Source organism: Acinonyx jubatus, chromosome B1, assembly GCF_027475565.1.
Source record: "Acinonyx jubatus isolate Ajub_Pintada_27869175 chromosome B1, VMU_Ajub_asm_v1.0, whole genome shotgun sequence".
In the NCBI taxonomy this organism is placed as follows: domain Eukaryota; kingdom Metazoa; phylum Chordata; class Mammalia; order Carnivora; family Felidae; genus Acinonyx; species Acinonyx jubatus.
The window spans coordinates 174,850,989-174,870,648 of record NC_069382.1 but is presented as its reverse complement, the minus strand read 5'-3'; positions in this window follow the sequence as shown (position 1 = coordinate 174,870,648).

Sequence of the window (19,660 nt, the reverse complement as noted above, 5' to 3'; positions counted from 1 at the left end):
TTTTATTTAAAATTTTTTTTAACATTTATTTATTTTTTAAGAGACACAGACAGAGCGTGAGCAGGGTAGGGGCAGAGAGAAAGGAAGACACAGAATCCAAAGCAGGCTCCAGGTTCTGAGCTGTCAGTGCAGAGCCCTTTGGGGGCTGAAACTCAGGATCTGGGAGGTCATGACCTGAACTGAAGTCAGAGTGGGCTCAACCCACGTGAGCCACCCAAAGACCCCTTTATTTCATTACTTTTCAGTAAGGAGACAAGAGTGCATGCTCTGGTCTTTTAGCTCACTCACTGACAGGAATGTTAAGGTTATGACCTTACTAGAGAAGCCCCCCTAGGCTATGCGTACAATACCGGGTGTGGACGGTATAACAATTGATGGAAGGGAATTGCATCCCAGGATGAATTCTTTCCCTCCCCTCCCCCCGCCCATTGTGGAAAAATGAATTACTCTCTTATTTGTCACTGTTATTTGTGAAATCTCTTTAAACAAGTCCATGATTATCCTTGTTAATAGTGTAACGCACTAGCATAGAAAGTTGAAACAAATATGTTTCCACAAATTAAAAGGTACTGAGTTGCATAAGTCAGTGTTATATTGAAATGTTTGTTTATATGTTTACTTAAATGTCTATATATGACCATCAAGTGCGTTGTGCTTGTTTTTCCAGTGATAGATCACCGCTTAAATTACAGTCTTTCTTTTCATAGTTCACAATACTGGAGTAAGAAGGTAGAGAGGCACTTCATTACATTTGGATAATTTAGCTCAAGTTGTCACTTTTGTTTTATAATATGTACTGTGAAATATGCTTCTGTATTTTTACTGTAATAAAATTTCTTAAAATTTTGTCCTTAATTGTTCAATGTTTTCATGTCTTAATCCTCTAGACTTTATAGAGATATGAAATATGATGCTATATTTATTTAATTATGTGCATCAGATAAATTAGATTAAGGTGTAGATAACTCCAGACATGTCAGCAGGATAATATTAAGTAGAATAAATTAGCACTAAATTTTTTCTGAAGCTACATGAAACTAAAATAAAATATCATTATCTTTCCATCTAATAACTCATGTTTAACTAAATATGTGTATATATATATTTGTGTATATGTATATATATATGTGTGTTCATATATATATATATATATATAATGTGAATGTTGTATAAATATAATATTGATCCTAATTAATCACTTTTGGATAAAAGGAAATATTCAAAACATGGCTGTACTAATTATATTACTTATTAGGATATAATAAATATTTATACCTTTTTTTTTACTTTGTGGTGAAATATTTTTGAGTTGGATTACTGAATATGACTTTTTGTTTCCTGTTTTCCTTATTTAAAACATTTAGCTTTGTAGCTATGTAATTGCTGTCTCTAATTTTGAAATACTAGGCAGCTATATTTAAGTATTGGGTGTTGCAGCAGGCTTTCAATTAAACCTCACCTTTTAAAATTTTCTTTGTCAGGCTTAGTCTTTTCAAAACCACAAAATAAAGTAAATAAAATGTTTTAAGAATAAACATTATTATGCTCAAAACTAGGCTATCCATGGGATTATTTAATAACCAACCTGTTCAGTTTATTATTGATATTTTGCTGAATTTTGAAAACATCCTAGGATAATTTGTGTTTGGTACAACAGTTGGTTTCAAATTTTGTAAACAGTATGACTGGAAGGAGATAAACACTTTACAAGGGCTACATAGAAATGGATAGGTTTAAGGAATCAAAATCCAGATCCTCAGTGTCTTTGCTAAAAGATGTACCTAGGAGATCTTACCTAGGAGATAATACCTAGGAGTTGTAAATGCAGATAATACCTAGGAATTGTTCTGGTTCTCAGGTCCTAATTTTCCCTTCACCTTCATAGAAATGAAGGAAAGAAAAGGAAAAAAGTGGGGGAGTGGGCAGGAAGAAATGATCAATTATATGAGACTCACGTATTTTAAATCTTATGATGACAAATCTATCCCTAGAATGTTCTTTTGGACAATTGAAATTCTCAATGTAAGCATTTATTGTTTTTGCATTTTTTTTAAGTTTATTTATTTTGAGAGAGAAAGAGAAAGTGGGGGAGGGGTAGACAGAGAGAGAGAGAGAGAGAGAGAGAGAGAGAGAGAGAGAATCCCAAGCTGACAGCATGCAGCCCAACCTCAAGAACCATGAGATCATGACCTGAGCCAAAATCAAGAGTTGGACACTTAACCGAGTGAGCCATCCAGGTACCCCTACAAGCGATCATCTTAATTCCATTCATTCAGCAGGATGTTTTTTCCATGTTCATGCCCAACACTTTTAAACGTTGTACTTGACATTAGGAACTGGCATCGACTCTTTTCAGATGGTTTCTGAATTTTGGTAAGTTCTAGAGAGAGGTAGGAGTGATACAATATTTTATGTAATGACCTCACTTTCTCATCTCATGACAGTTGTAAAAAGTTCACTGCTTCTGAGAGAAAATCTGTTGAAATGTACGTGAAGGAATTGGTGAAAATTAATGGATTTGGCAACTAATATCTCCTGGGCAACGACTGTTGGTAAAGCTTTGTGCTTTTTCGATCTATATGACAGATAAAAAGCCTTATCCAATTTAACACTCAATTCCAAAACTTCAACTTTTTATGTTCAATAGTTGTTCATCAAAATGTGCAAATATTTTCTTAAACAAGCGTATACTAGTACTTTTACTAATTAAAGTTGAGAACGCATCTTTAACCATTATAGCCTTACAGTCTCAAGAATTTTTTTAATATTTTTTTATCTTATCTTTATATGGAGAGTATGATATGTAATTCAGCAAATACTTTCATGGGTGAAATATTATATTAGGTTGAAAACTTATGGGGAAAGCGGAATGGAAATATAATGCTACAGAAATGACTACTTCTGCAAATCTTTCAATTTATGACAAAAAATTTTGTCAACTTTTAAAAAAATAGAGGTTTACAGAGTATTTAAAATTTGTTTTAGGGTGACACACATAAAAAATTGAAAATACTATGCTAATGCATCAAACCAGCAATGCCCCTAAAGAGTTTGGAGAGTGTAAGAGATGACTGTATTATATTATTATTTTTATTAGAATTTTATCTTAGTTTAATTTGTAAAGCAGATTTTATTTTCTTATGAAATATATTGTCAAATTGGTTTCCATACAACACTTAGTGCTCATCCCAACAGGTGCCCTCCTCAATGCCCATCACCCACCCTCCCCTCCCTCCCACCCCCCATCAACCCTCAGTTTATTCTCAGTTTTTAAGAGTCTCTTATGATTTGGCTTCCTCCCTCTCTAACTTTTTTTTTTTCCTTCCCCTCCCCCATGGTCTTCTGTTAAGTTTCTCAGGATCCACATAAGAGTGAAAGTCATACAGAGAAAGACAGATACCATAAGTAAAGCAGATTTTTAAACAATATATTTTATGTTCATAAACATGATCAAGGTACGAATTTGGGGTAGGCAGCTCATTTTTGACAAACCTGAAAACTATGCAATTTGTTTAAAAACTGTCAAAAATGTAGAACAGGAATATTTGGCTGAACTCTAATTAGAAATGGTAAGAGTCATCTCAAATTCAAAGTGTATGAGTTATTTTCTAAGATTATCTGTTGCCTTATTTATATGTATTACAAAACAACACCCAGTCATTATAGAAAAAAACAATAATAAAGCAAGCAAAAGAACATAAAGAACACCTGTTAATCTACTGCAGAGATGGAAATCCTTCAGAGTGGGATCCTTTAGGTAAACAGCACAGCTAAATAGTTGTAAGTACAACTCTTTCATTTCAAATCTTAAACCTTTTTAAAAAGTAGCTTCACTCTTACTTTATCCCTTGTTTTATCACCTTTAAATGAAGCTGCTAATAGTACCTACTTCACACAGTTGTAGAATTAATACTTATCAAATACTTGGAAAAGTAGTAGCATATACTTAGCAATCAATCAATATTATCCCAATTTTATCTATGCACATAGTTATGTGACATTTAAAGTGAAATAATGTAATATATATGTTCCATATAAACTTAAACATATACATATAGTTAATAAATGGTATATGTATGTACATGTGTGTATGTGAATGTGTATATATATGTGCACACGAAGAAAATTTTAACATGTATTTTTCTACAAATCATCCATTTTTATCTACTGTTTTCTTATTAATCTCTTCTAAATAATACAAAGCATTACGAATTAGGTGAATATGAAAAGTTAAAACATATTGTGGAACCCCAAACTTCTGATAGTAAAACAAAAATGATTAGAGTAACGTAAGCCTAACTCATGATTCCCCAAAACTAGTATGTGAAAAAAAGAATATCTTTTAACCAGTTTCAATTTAAGCAGATTGTAACCATACCATCTGGTGTACTCAAGTCACAATAAATTGCAAATACATTGAGAAAAAATGTTCACAGAAAGCCTATATTCTGGAACGACAGCAATATATTAAGCCTTGCATGTAAAAAGTGTTTCTGTTTAAACACTTCTCTATAATTTAAACTAAACTTAATACTTGAGAAGAAAATGTTCAGTCTTATACATTAACAGGTACCTACACCAAGAATTCAGGTCCTCCACAGATGAAGATTTGTATCAATTCATTGAATAAAATCCTCAGCCAGGGTAAGGAGACCATGGAAGGAGTGGGGGAATGGGGTACTGGTAACTCCAACCACAAGCTACTTGATCCACTAAAACAGATGTGACTGTAGCTCTTAAAGCTTATGATACTTAATCTTACCAATTCTTTTCTACTTTAATGTAAGAACGGTGATCCTAACAATCATTTTAGGTTGTAGGTAGAAATAAATCTGAACTAATATCAATCTACAACAGTAGTTCATTGACTGAGCTTTATGCACGCTCCACATTAGAGAAAAGTTTTCCTCCAGATAGAGTGTTTGCTAAGGAATCAAATCCGTGGACCATGCCTGATAGCTTTAAGGGCATAAAGCCTTCTACCTAAGCTCTCTGCCCTAGGAGGAGTCATGTTTAGGCTACTGCCAGTAGATAACACTGGCCAACTAGAACACAACTGGATTTGGCCAATGGGGTCTCCTGCAAGAAAGTAGAATGACGTAGGAAGGTAAAATCAAAGCATTTGATTCTCCTGCCTTCTTCGAGAATTACTTTTGGTTGAGTTCTTGCCCTAAGGTCAGAATTCCTCTCAAATGAGCCCTACAAAAATTTCTCCTGGCTTCTTCAGTAACTTCTCTCTATATTTCATCCTTCATGGAAGAGACTAAGGCTAGTAACAGATCCAATGTGCTAGTGATTTCCTTAAACCCTGACAACACGTTAGAAATAGGCCTTCTCTCCAAATTATAATTTAAGGCCATTTATCTCCTCCTGTGCTGATTTAGTATCTTCATCCCATGCTCTTTTATCTGCCATTTCTTCTCTGGCCATTTGCCTGTGTAATGCCAACCCGTTCTTAGTAGTAGTTTTAAACTCTTAAAAATGTTAATGTCTTTCATGATCCTTATGTGGTGAGATCATGGCTTTGATTAAACAAACTCCCAGTACCTTAAGCTTCTTGTTCTTGACACTTAGCACAATTACGCCTGAATAATTATGTAATTTGTTCTTTGTTATCTTCCCTCTGTTCTAGAATTAAGTCACATTATAAAATGAAATAGCTGTGGTATGCTTACTATACCTATCACATTGTCCTGTCTGAGGGTACACTAAATCAATAAGACTTGGATGAATGAGTGATTTATTGGATAAGTGGTTGGTTAAATGAATGAAGAGTAGACCATAAGTCCTCTTGTATCCAATTGAATTTAAGTTAATGATTCTTAGAGAAATATGGACAATAATTGGGGGAAAACTGAGTGATTTCTGATCAGTAGTCAGTGTACTAATTCATTTTGCGAAATCAATACCCTAAGTTAGGTGATCTTTGGAAAAGGCAAATCATGCTAAACTCCTCTGTGCTCAAAACTCTTAAAAGTCCTTCTGTAAGTTTACAAAGAAATGCCTTCACTAGTGTGTACAGGTTATTTCATGATTCCGTCTCTGGTTCGCTGTCTGAAGGTATTTTAGTCTCCTGCTCATGAACTACCCACCAGTCTACTTAAGTTATTGCCCTTCTCTCTTACATACATAGTTCTTTGTCTACTCAAACCTTTATAAATTGCTATTTATGCTAACTAGAAAGTTATTCCTCTAAAAATTTCGTGTAACTTATTTCATGTTGCAATTTTTATTCTCTGGGAAGCAGGCTTTGGGACACAATAAATAATATGCAAGATCAGCACTTGTGGAATGGAAGGAAAGATGCAAGATGGGGCAGAGAGAGAGAGAGAGGTTGAGACTGCCATAGTCTTACATGGAGAGCTCAGAGACCGGAAGGATCATGTGGCCCCCATGTTGGCCATTCGTTGACTGAAAACTCCCTTTGATGGGGTTATGAACTTGGGTGAGGCCATTCACTTCAGTTGAGTTACATCTGAAGAGACACAACAGCCAGCACACCCAGGATCTGGGGAAATAAGTCCACCAGCTCTGAAGGGACATCTGGGAGACACATCACAGTGTCCACTACCCAACATCATATAGTGTCATTCCAATGCTTTCTTTCAAATAAGTTTGTCATTACTACAATGGGTTTTATTTTATCCTGCCTTAATTTTTATCATAGCATGTATCATCACCAGACTGTATAATATGTATTCATTTTATTTTTGCATCATATATTACTCCCTTATAATGCAATCCCCCAAGAGGATGACACAGTCTATAATACTTATTGCTTTAGTTGCATAGCCTAGAATTGTGCCTAGTGAAAATAAAACTGACTAGTTCTTTTTTTTTTTTTTGAGGGGGGTTAAAAGCTTTTTTTAAAGTACTAAAACAATGGTTTCTTTCTTTTCATCATTCTTGCAAACATATATACACTAAAATAACCTTTTCTATAATCTATTAAGTTGTGTGAGACAAAACAATCAGCCTGATTATTTTACTAACATATTTTTTTCATAAGGCTATTTTTTTTTCAAATATCCTATCAATTAACTATTAGGATTCCAGTATATAGTAAACAATAATTCTATAATTATTTGTAAGCACTTTCCCTTTACACAGTAAATTATGCTTCTAACATGTTCTGAACCTCATAAAAAGAAAATCATGTGTATATTATAACAAATCTTTTTCATTATTTAGAAATGTTAGAAAAGGGGCTCCTGGGTGGCTAGGTCGGTTAAGCCTCCTACATCAGCTCAGGTCATGATCCCTCAGTTTTTGGTTCAAGCCTGGAGTCTGGCTCTGTGCTGACAGCTCAGGGCCTGGTGCCTGCTTCAGATTCTAAGTCTCCCTCTCTGTCACAAGGATAAATAAATAAACATTAAAAAAAAAAAAGAAATGTTGAAAATATAATCCAATATATATCTCCTTCAACAAAACGACCAGGGAAAAGTTCTAGCATGGAAGATTATTTGGCTGCATGCAGTTATTAAGAACATTCTTAGCAGCAATTTCAGAAATATCAGAAATAATAATACTGGCGTGCTTGATAGAACCAAAGATAGCATAATTCAGGAGGTTTTTTCTTCTTTTTTTTAATTTGTGGAGGGGGGCTTGTCAGTTTGCAAACGATGAATGACTGTGCATGTGAAAGTATATGGTAGGTAGACAGAAATGGGGTAAGAAATGTAATTACCATCTAAGCAGAGAATTAAGGACTAAATTCTAAAAAGTTAAATTAGTATCTAAATTAGGAGCACTCATTACTTGCTCTTGAGCTTTTTTTTTTTTTTCCTTATTTATTTATTTATTTATTTATTTATTTATTTATTTAAGTAGGCTCCACACCCAACAAGGAGCTTGAACTCACGACGCTGGGATCAAAAGTCAGATGCTTTACCGACTGAGCCAGCTAGGCACCACTTGAGTCTTTTTTTTTATTTTTCTAATTCAACGAGTAAGTTTTTCACCACAATTATGAAATTAATCAAATAAAGATTTACCTATTAAATTCAAAAATGTCTCCTGGGTATTTGCAAAATCTCTCACAATTTCAAAACGTAATGTCAGAAAGGAATGAGCATTAAACGTGTGATAGCATGTTAAATATGATACACACAGTGCTAAGAACTAGTTTTTCAGACACTCAATACTTAGACAATTTCCAATAAATGTTGATTTTATAAAGACCAGACAAATGGTTAATTGATTGAGGTTTTTATTTTAAACTAGTGATTGTGTTGTTATCCAGCAGGGTTAGCAAACTTTTCGTGCAAAGGGCCACATTGTAAATATTTGGGGTTTGCAGGCTGTGCAATAAACAGACATGAAAGCAACAATAGCCATTACATAAACAAGAGAGCTGGCTGGACTCCAATAACCTGGATTTACAAAAACAGTAAGAGGAAAATCTTGATCTAATACCATTTTCCAGTAAAAGGAACGGAAGGTTTTCAAAGAATGGCTAATCTTAAGGCTAGGTAGATAATATATAAAAGGAGCCTAGGGTCGTCTGGGTGGCTCAGTCTGTTGAGCCTTCAACTTCCGCTCAGGTCATGATCTCGCGGTTAGTGAGTTCGAGCCCCAGGTCGGGCTCTCTGCTGACTGCTCAGAGCCTGGAGCCTGCTTCAGATTCTGTGTCTCCCTCTCTCTGCCCCTCCCATACTCATGCTCTGTCTCTCTCTGTCTCAAAAACAAATAAACATTAAAAAAAAAAAAAGGAGCCTAGAACATTATGCTGTGCTCCAAACCAAAGAACTGTTAACACACACACACACACACACACACACACGGGCAAAGCTGATAAAATTGGAGCAACTATGACATTGGATGATACCTCAAAACATAAAATAAATATTCCTGAGCCTATATTACTATACAAATGGTTGAGTAAGTAAACAAATTATGGAGAAAAAGCAAATCCCCTGTAAAGAATCCTAAAAATGTACGAAGATACTGCAAACTCCAGAAGACGGAGAGCTTAGCTTGCTACTCCTTACAATGGACTGCAAATAGTGACCTTGTTCCAGTCTTCCATGTTTTTCTGAAACAGGTACTAAGAAACAGATTCTATGCACCTAAAGAGAGTTTTCAGCAATTTATATATTCAAATACCCTTTTTAATTTTTTAGAATATATGTATTAGCTTATTTATTCCCTTTTTAAAAAAGAAAAACATTGTAATACAATAATGGACTGGAAATATTATGGCATTTTTATTTCTCTCAAATCAAAATCAATTGCTACTATTGTTAAATCAACATATATAGCGTTATGGTGGTTTTTAAATTTACATATTTATTTTTTGTGCCATTCAGAGGTTTTGGTAAAAATAAAAATGATAAAATGACACTAATAATGACAGACCATTTCCTTATATCATCATACTTTCTATTTTGATTTATTAATGGGATCATAAATTGTATTATAAATTTTCTAAGCACAACACATTTGCATACTTTTTTCTATTCAGATTTTTGTTTAAATTCTAGTGAGTTAACATACAGTGCAATATTGGTTTCAGGAGCAGAATTCGGTGATTCATCACTTAAGATACAACACCCAGTACTCATCAAAACAAGTGCCTTCCTTAATACCCATCACACATCTAGCCCATCGCCCACCCACATCCCTCCATCAAACTTCAGTTTATATTTGCATATGGTTAAAAGATATGTTGGGAATCCATAGTATCCACCTTATTTTACAGCACTTTATATTGTATTATAAGCAGATTTTTTTACATTTTTTCAATTTTACAGTTTGAAACATAGTTTTGAATTTAATTATATATCATATGGCTGTATTAATGCTTCTTTGTGAGGCAATCACAATTCCAGATATTTGAAAATAATTTGATGACACACATTTGGATTTATGTAACGACCTTTGAATGTTTCAGCCTTTGTGAAAGCACTTTAGTTTAATTCCATAATCTGAGATTATCTCTTCCAATTTAAAGCTATTGAATAATAAGCATAATTGAGAGATTCATTTGTTAATGAAATGTCCTAACAGTGTCAAATCTAATTTTTGTATTAGCATTTTAATTAATATTTTAGTATTTTTCTTAGTATGTATTTGCTTAGCTTTAAATTTCAAATAAATTTCTTTCCAAAGGTGCTTTCACAGGAAGTGACATTTGAAATACAATGAATATTAAAATTCTGTGTGTCTCTTTATGATCATTAAAATATATCAAATTAACATTGTTAAGTTCCTTAGCTTGTACAAAAAAAAAGCACTATTAATCCATGTGAATGTATTTGTTTTATAGGTGTTTTTTTTTTCCTAAATGTTTATATTCTCCAATTATTTGGCTTGCTATGCATATCCTTCCAAATGTATGTCTTCTTATGAGATTATGGCCTTGAACAAGAATTTGACAGTAGTGAATTGTGGAAAATATATTAATTTGAATTCATATATAATGTAAAATAAAGCATGATCATGGTCAAATAATGTCATTGCAGTATTAAAGATGACAAATCCCTTCACAAGAATGGAAATCCATTGGAAAATTTAAGTATGAATTCTGTTAGCAAAAGAAGAAGCAAATGAGCCACTTTGTTTACAGTTGACTCAGATAAATAGCCATGAACAGTATATGAAGAGTCTGTTTTAACAATTTGGAAATGTAAAAAGTTCAGGTTATTACTCTGTTCATCTTACACTCATACCTGCCATCTATTAATTTATACTTTACTATTAAACATAACTGCCATTGTATTTAGTGAGCTTTTAAATGTATTGAAATTTAAGTTCAAATATTTGCGATTAATGTTCTTTGCATATACTCGTCTGTAAAAAATGATGTAGTAAACAATTTGGAAAAATCTAATATATCTTCTAAGCAGTCGCTCAAAAATAGGTCTTCCTGAAATTAAACTTGTCAGTGACACTCTTAAACTTCCTATATATCTATTTAGATGTAGAACTTCTTTGATATTACCTATAAATGCCATGATAGAATTCCAGGAATCAGCATTGTAATCTTACTGTGACAATTAAAAATAATATTTTTCATAAAAAAATTGGAAAGGGATTTTCAAAGAGAACAGATAATGCCACATATTTTTAGAACGTTAAGTAGAATTGGATTTTGAGGGACACTTAGTATCAGGAGAAGACTAGAATAAGAACTGATAGCATATCTTTGGGTTCCTAGAAAGAAATATAATTGTCTTGCACCATGTAAAATCAGCTCAAACTATAAATATTTTCTAAACAAGGCTCTAGACCAATTGTGTATCAAAGTCACAAATAAAATAAAGTTAAAAATGCATGTTTGAAATACAGTTTTATGAGGTCCTAATAAAGAAGTATTATTAATTGTGTTAACAATGATAATGTAATATTTTAATGTAAATAAATAACAGAGGGAGCTTAGTATGTTAAAGATGCTTGCAGAAATTAGTGTGTGAGATGATTTAACAGCTTGGATTTTAAAAAATCATGCAGCAAAAGGATAAAAAAAAAACAAGCGAAAAGGAATTTGCTAAAATGTATATTCCCAAGAGCTAGTCTCTCAGATAGAGATTGATATTTCTAATGTTTATTGTATGTACTCTTGGGATCAACAAATGCCAGGACAATAAAAGCATCTTCTACTTTGTGAACAGGAAAAAGTAAGCGCATATTGCCGTTTTATTCTTTGTCCAAAATATGAAAATGAATTTGTCTCTTTATTTCTTTTAAGTATTTGATATTAAGGGTCCTGAATGCCTTGAAATAGGGAAATGAACTTGGAAAAACTTACATGAGCTGTCTGTAGGCTATTCAGACGGTTCAGAATCTACTTTGTTACATTTTTTTATTGCTAAGCATCACTAATATTTTAATTAACATGTTAATACTCATATGGTCATTTCTGTCATTACTTGCAATTTGCAAGTTGGAAATTATTAGCTCTTAGACTACTTGCTAGGTTTAATGATTTCTTATTTGGTCCATTATTTGCGGCCATGAACCAAACTCAGTCTTGACCCTTGTTACTTAATAAATGGTCTATAATCATAACTCAGTCACCATCACTTCAGGGTGAGCTAAAAATGCAGGATAGAACTTGGTTCCGTGACATAATTTTTCGATGAGTAAATTATATACTTTAAAAAAGAAGTTGGGGGGCCTGGGTGGCTCAGTCAGTTAAGCGTCCAACTTTGGCTCACATCATGATCCCACGCTTCGTGGGTTCAAACCCCGCGTGGGGCTCTGTGCAGACAGCTCAGAGCCTGGAGCCCACTTCGGGTTCTGTGTCTCCCTCTCTCTGCCCTTCCCCCACTTGTGCTCAAGCACTCTCTATCTCAATAAATGAATAAATAAATAAATAAATAAATAAATACATACATACATAATAGAAAAAGAAGAAGAATGAAAAGTAGGAGGAGTAATCAGAAAAGGAGAAATGAGACAAGAGGATGGATAAAAAGGTTGAAAGGAGAAAAGAAGGTGAGAGTGTAGAAGACACTTTGATGAAGGAGTCATAGTGTTCTAACATTGCAGTCCTGTTTTTGTGTGAGGCTACTGGCTCTCAGCTGACACTTAGGCATCGCCCAGATACCTTTATCTATATATAGATATACATCTATCCATATCTGTATACCTGACTTGATTTAAATAAAGAAATCTCTGTATAAAAGGATAGTGGAAGCGAAGGCATATGGCCTTTATCACAGGTCCAAAAGGGATATCTGTGGGAATAATGCAACTGGAAGCAGACTTCAGCTGCTTCAGCTCAGGTCATGATCTAGCGGTTTGTGAGTTCGAGCCCAGCGTCAGGCTCTGCGCTGACAGCTCAGAGCCTGGAGCCTTCTTTGGATTCCGTGTCTCCGTCTCTCTCTGTCCCTACCCCACTCGTGTTCTGTCTCTGTGTCTCTCTCAAAAATAAATAAACATAAATAAATAAATAAATAAATAAATAAATAAATAAATAAAATATAAAAAAATAAATCTTACTCTTTTTTTTTATCTTACTAGTATTCAAAACAACCCCAAGTAAATGTGGGGCCTATATCTAAATTTTGATGAAGAACATATGAAAATGTCTAGTCAAAATTAAAATTTTAATGAACAATATGTGAAAATGTCTACTAAAACTTTGTCTATTGTAAGCACGAACCTATTCTAGGGGAAAAGATGGTCTTTGGAGATCAGCACTTAAAGACTAAGATAATTGCTATTTTGGCACAAATTATATGATTTCCATAAATATCAGATCAACCAAAAACAACTTATTGCTTGCATATTAAAATAAATGGCTCACTACATATATATACTCATTATTTTCCATGGCAGCTGTTGTCTATAGTTGTACACATAGATATTTTACACTTGCTTAGCATTTATGCACTTGACATGTCCTTGACATATTTTGTCACTAAATCTTTACAAAAATCTGTAATGTTGATATAATTAACTCTAATTTTCAAAGGAGGAAGTTAAGAATCAGAAAAGTAGATATTAGACAAACATATTAAGCAAGTAAGTGTAGGAACTAGAAGTTAGACAGTGTATGTCAATGTGAAGAGCCTACATATCAAACATCACATGTCTACATAGGATGTGAACTTGAGTTATATAAATTAAAATGCCAAAAATTTATTTTGAACATTTTTTAAAATTTCAGTGTAAAGAATGCCATCAACAATCTTAAAATATGAATATTATTTACAGCATTTTACATGTTTTTTTGTTGTTGTTTTGGTGCAAATAGTGATCTTCCTTGATGTTAAGTTATATTTTTCATCGAATGTGCAGAAATTAATGATGTAATTACAAATGGTTTATATGTTTAAATTCCATTTACTTTCTCTTTTCCTGAATTGAATTGATCTTTCATTATATACCCAAGGTCCTTAATTTGTTTTTTTTTCTGTTACTGACTTCATATAAAAAGACCATATTATCCATTCTGCAATAAATATATTTTCAAGATGTTTTAAGTACTGTGAACATTATTTGAGTAACCGTCTAAGCATATATTTTTCTCTAAACAACTGAAACACAGAATAATGTCAAAAGGTAATTTTTAAGGGGTACCTGGTTGGCTCAGTAGGTTAAGTGTCTGACTATTGGTATTGGCTCAGGTCATGATCTCACGGTTTCATGAGTTCAAGTCCCACATCAGGCTGGGAGCCTGCTTGGGATTCTCCCCTGTTTGTCTCTCTCTGTTCCTCCCCCCACTGGCACTGTCTTTTTCTCAAAATAAATAAGTAAACTTAAAAAAAATTAAAAAATTTATATGTACTTATTTTTCATTTATGAAAACTTAAATAAAACCAATATATAATTTGCATTAAAATAATACAAATAGGAAGATTTAAAACATTTCATATACTAAAATGTGTGTATATAAAGTTTAATTCCAAGTAGTTTAACAACTGCTGAATTTCCAAATGTTATTTTTTTTAAAAGCATATTGTACTGTTTTGTTCAAGTAATTGTGACTTTTCTTTCTCTACCACATTTGTAAAACTCTCTCTACATAACTTCTTCATAAATGAAACACATTTTCACACAAAAGTTAAAAAAAAACATTTATGAACTAAACTGCAAGAACTAAGCATGGAATCCACTATTAATGACGTGATCAAAATAGAAAACTTTGAATAATAAAACCTGATATTGAGAAGTAAAATACATGTTTTTGGAACTGGGAGCCATAGTAATGAGGTTTAAACTCAGTCCTGATCAAGTCAATTACCAGACATATGATTTTAGACAAGTTCCTCATTCTATCAGTACACTAGTTTACTTATCTGTCATGTGGGTTAATATTTAGCTCAGAATGTGGTTGTGGCATTGAAGTATTATGAGATCATAAAATAAAGCACTTAGAAAAATGACTAAACCTGTGTATTGATAAAAATGTTATTTCTTTTTCTTTTTCTTTAAACTTTATTTATTTTTTGAGAGAATGAGAGAGACAGAGCATGAGTGGGGGAGGAACAGAGAGAGAGGGAACTGCAGAATCTGAAGCAGACTCCAGGCTCTGAGCTGTCAGCACAGAGCCCCATGTGGGGCTTGAACTCATGGACCATGAAATCATGTCCTGAGCCAAAGTCCAATACTTAACCAACGGAGTCATGCAGGTGCCCCCCCCCCCAAAATGCTATTTCTTAACGATTTACTATAGTTAATATTATTTGACAAATATGGAGTCCAAAAATATAGATGACCCAAACTCAAACCCAGTATTAACTATGCCCTATAGCCACCTATTATTCTTTAATTTAATCAGTCCATCTTATTGATTGAGAAACATCTCTGTGACGCACTCTGGATATGTTGTTGAAATATAAGAACAGAAAGAAGCACACATCCTTGGTGTTCCTCCAGCCTGACACAGTTAACTTCCCACAACTGCAGTTTTGGTTTATGTAAAACAAACAGTTTCATAAGCCTAAGTGTTCATCAGTTCAAAGGTCTGGCTTGCCAACCAATAACAATAATGAGGAAAGCTGCGCATGTGCAAACAGAGGAAAAGCAGATTCCTTTAAATAGGCCAGATGCTACTGTGCTAGAAGGATTGATGGGTAATTCTCGTATCAGTCTGCCATCCGACTCCATGCACTTGTATATTCTTGGGCAAGTTAGTTCTCTTTGATCTTCAGGTGATGGAAATTATCCCACCTGATATAACTGCTGTAAAGATTAAAAGAAACCATAGCTGCAGTGGCCTTGGCACTAACGGTAAGAAAGAGAAGTACCCTACAAGTGATAGTTAGAATGAGGAAGGGGAGGAAGGGACATGAATCCAGTATTGCCATAGTTTCACATTGCCAAGGACACTTTATTAGGATGACAGGTTTTATATAAGATGTCCTCATTTTTAACATTGATCACTAACCCTAAATGTGAAAGAAAAAATATATTTGCTGTGGCCAGTGATCCACCAGTTAGTGACCTGCTTGTTAGATAAACTTAATGACCTTTTGCCTCCAACACTGTCTTCATATGTTATTCACCTGGAATGGAAAAAAAAAAAATGTGCTTTTCAATAGATCCTTGTGGAAAGTAATCAAGTCGCTTAGGACACCCAATTAAAAACAAAACAAAAACAAAAACAAACAAACAAAAACCTTCCACCTCCTTTGAAAGAATAACAAAATTACATGCTGACTTTCTTCAAAGGACCTATATAGTTAATCAAATGAATCTGTCTAATTCTACACCATGGATTGAGAATAGGAGACAGACACCATATGTGTGTATATCTGTCACCGAGAGCTGTGCTAGGTCATTCAAGTACTGCTTTCTCATCTTGACAATCCAGTGACATATTCTTACAAATTTAGCTAAGATCCAGTGACCCTAATTCACCCAATCTTTCTGTAAGAAACCTAATATTGCTTAATAAACATTTTCCATTGGCAGAAATTAAGGGCTTCACTTAAAAATTTTAAAAATTATGCTACTTACTACTTTGTCTCATCTAAATAAGTAAATATTATTTCTTCCTATTGATAATGTTTCTGTACCTGAATATTCTTTGAATAAATCTTGCATTATACATAAATAGTAAGTTTAGTCTAGTCCACCATGTAGTATAACATGTAAAAGGCATATTTTAAAATATATTGAAATCATACTGAAACATCTCCCCTCATTAAAAAAATATTTCAACTTGAGTAACAGTAATGCAGTTAAACTGGAATAGACTGAGATTTAAGCCCATTAAAAGCCAGTGTTTTTCCTGTGTTTCACTGCATCATTGGAAGAAGGTCATCAGTTTGGGGCATTTAAATACATTTTACTTTTCTATGCTGAAATGGTTAGTACTAAATTAATACTGCCAAGCACTTTAGTACTATAATAGTAAGGTTAGTAAACTGTAGCAGAAAAAAATGAAGGGAGTAAAAGCACTCCTTTCAACACAGCGATATTGAAAGAAATGGATTTGAGATGGCAAAATGAGTGTTTTTGACAGTAACACAAAAAGGTTGAAAATGGAAAGATTTTTCATTGTAATAACATTGGCTTAGTGTGTGTGTGTGTGTGTGTGTGTGTGTGTGTGTGACAGAGAGAGAGAATGCATTCAATAATACAATTTTTATTAGTTTATTGCACTATGCTTTAAAGTTTTCAAAGCCAATGCACATATATCATAAATTTGTCACAAGGGCACACATAGAATGTTCATCCCATTTTACAGAGAGCAACCTAAAGCCCAAAAAATGGTTGGTTGATTGTCGTGAATATATTTAATTGTGTTTCTGCTTTCTTCCTCCCAGTCTGGAACTATTTTCACTGGACAAAATTTTTGCTATATTTATTTCAAGAGCAATTGGCTTATGGAGCTATAAGAATATGTATAAAAATACATATTTATAATATATAAGCAATTATATATTACGTATTTACATATACATTTGTGTGAGTACTCTCTGTATCTATTTACCTATCTAAAGAGAGAGACAGAGGCAGAGAGAATTATAAAGATGAGGCAGTGTGCAATTATTAATGTGCATATATTGCATATTTTTTCTTAGAAGTCAATATCTGGCACAGAATAGGCTCTCACTCAATAAGCAGATATCTACATAAATAAATAATTTAAATTAATAAACATTTCAATAGCAGTTATGATAAGAACAGACTTAGTTTATTTTATGTTAATTTACCTGATATTTTGATGCGACATTAATACATATGCAAGTTTATGTGAGAGAGCCATCACTGTAGTCAGGGTTGAAAAATAAATGTTTTAGAGATGAGGAAGGTTTGGACTTATGTGAAGGCATAATTTGGAAATATTTTTTAAGGAGTGACAATTGTCTGAATGAAGGTGGAAAAGTTCAAGATTCTTTCTAAAGAAAGTTAACAAGTCCATGTTTTTTCAGCACAGAAGCACAGAGAGAAGGAAGACAAGGCTCGAGCACAGTTTTGAAAGGTCATTAATCCAAGTTAAAGAGTTTATTTCACCACAGGAAGAATCCTTATGGGAAGGAAATGGCAACTTGAAAGCAGTGTTTAAGCTGGCTGCCTTATGAAGGATGTGTTACAGTGGTAGAAACTCCCAGTTGTGACTCTAGTAAACTAGTGCTTATAGACATGATTGGTGAAACGCAAAAGCCTGACTGGAGAACTTAGAAACACTTGAGTATATATTTTTCTGTGTGTGTGTGTGTGTGTGTGTGTGTATGTGTGTGTGTGCATTCATTAATGATCTAGTAATTTTCCAAAGTCCCAGTATGGCCTAGACTTAAGCCAAACAGTTACCAGTAGGGTTAATATGGTGGCTTCTAGGGATTTTTGCTTGTTTGTCTTGAGTATTTTTTTCTTTTTCTTTTCTTTCCTTATTTTCCCCCAATTTCATGAGTTTGTGGATTGTGGGGAGAAAAAGGGGATCTGGCCTAAATAGATTATTGATATGGACGATCTATAAAATAACTTAGCAACATGGCATGATTTAAGCACAGGGGTACCTTCCCCCGCTAAGTTTTAGTAACACAATTTTAATTTTTTTAATGACCTGATTTCACAACTAGCTGGTGGGAGATAGCTATCAAGGAACAAGCAAGGAACACGTTGTTACATCTACATATCTGCCAATAATGGACATGAGTTTTGTAGACACAGAGGTCTGGGTTTGAATCCAGGGCTTCTTGGCAGTGTGACCTGCAGCAGTCAGTCAACCTTGCTAAAATCGTTTCCTCATCACTGCTCCTCATGGTGATAAGATTGATATAGAAATAATATGTGTGTATGCTTTGTGGAAAGCCTGGAATATACAATATGCAGTGAATAAGAGGCAATGATTGTCAGTAAGCCCGGACAGCTCAAATCCACAGCCAGAAGTGGCTGACTTTCAGGTATTTCTGCACGTTCCTCAGAGGAATTCATAATCTGTGGACACCTTGTTGGAAAAGATCCTCCAAGTAAAAAAAAAAAAAATCATATGTATGGCCATGTGACATAAAGGAAGAATTAGAAGTGGTTTAGAGCCTAAGGAATCTAAAGGATAATAGACACGTTGGATAACAAATCATGGTGATTTTTATATATCACTTAAAGAATTTTGCATTTTATGATGTGTATACTGAGAAAAAATTGAATGCTAGCAAGAGAAGTGATAATAGAAAATTAATAAAACCATGTAAGAAGGGGTGAGAATAAAGGTAAACATGTAAGGAAATAGTAGCAATAGTATTCAGCAATCCCTTGGGTGTGTAATCCACTAAATATATTGTAGTCCGCGGTCTTTTCAGCATCTCAGCAATATTCATTATAGCTATTAGCTATCAATCCTTCCTTTTTGGAAACCCACAATTCTAGGCTTCCAGGATGCTATTCTCCTCTGTTTTCTCCTTATCTCTGGGGCATTTCATGTTACTTCTCTTTGCTATTGCCATCTCTTTGACTTTTATTTTTTAATTTTTTTAATGTTTATTTATTCACTTTGAGAGGGAGACAGAAAGAGAGTGTGAGCAGGGAAGGGGCAGAGAGAGAGAGAGAGAGAGAGAGGATTGCAGATAGGCTCAGCTCTGTCAACATGGAGCCCAAAGTGGAGCTCAAACTAACAAACCATGATATCATGACATGAGTCAAAGTCAAGAGTGAGACGATTAATCGACTGAGCCACCCAAGCACCCCTCTTTTGACTTTGAAATAATGAAAGGTCTCAGAATTTGGTTCCAAACTCCTGTGTCTCTTAATCTATTTTTCCTCC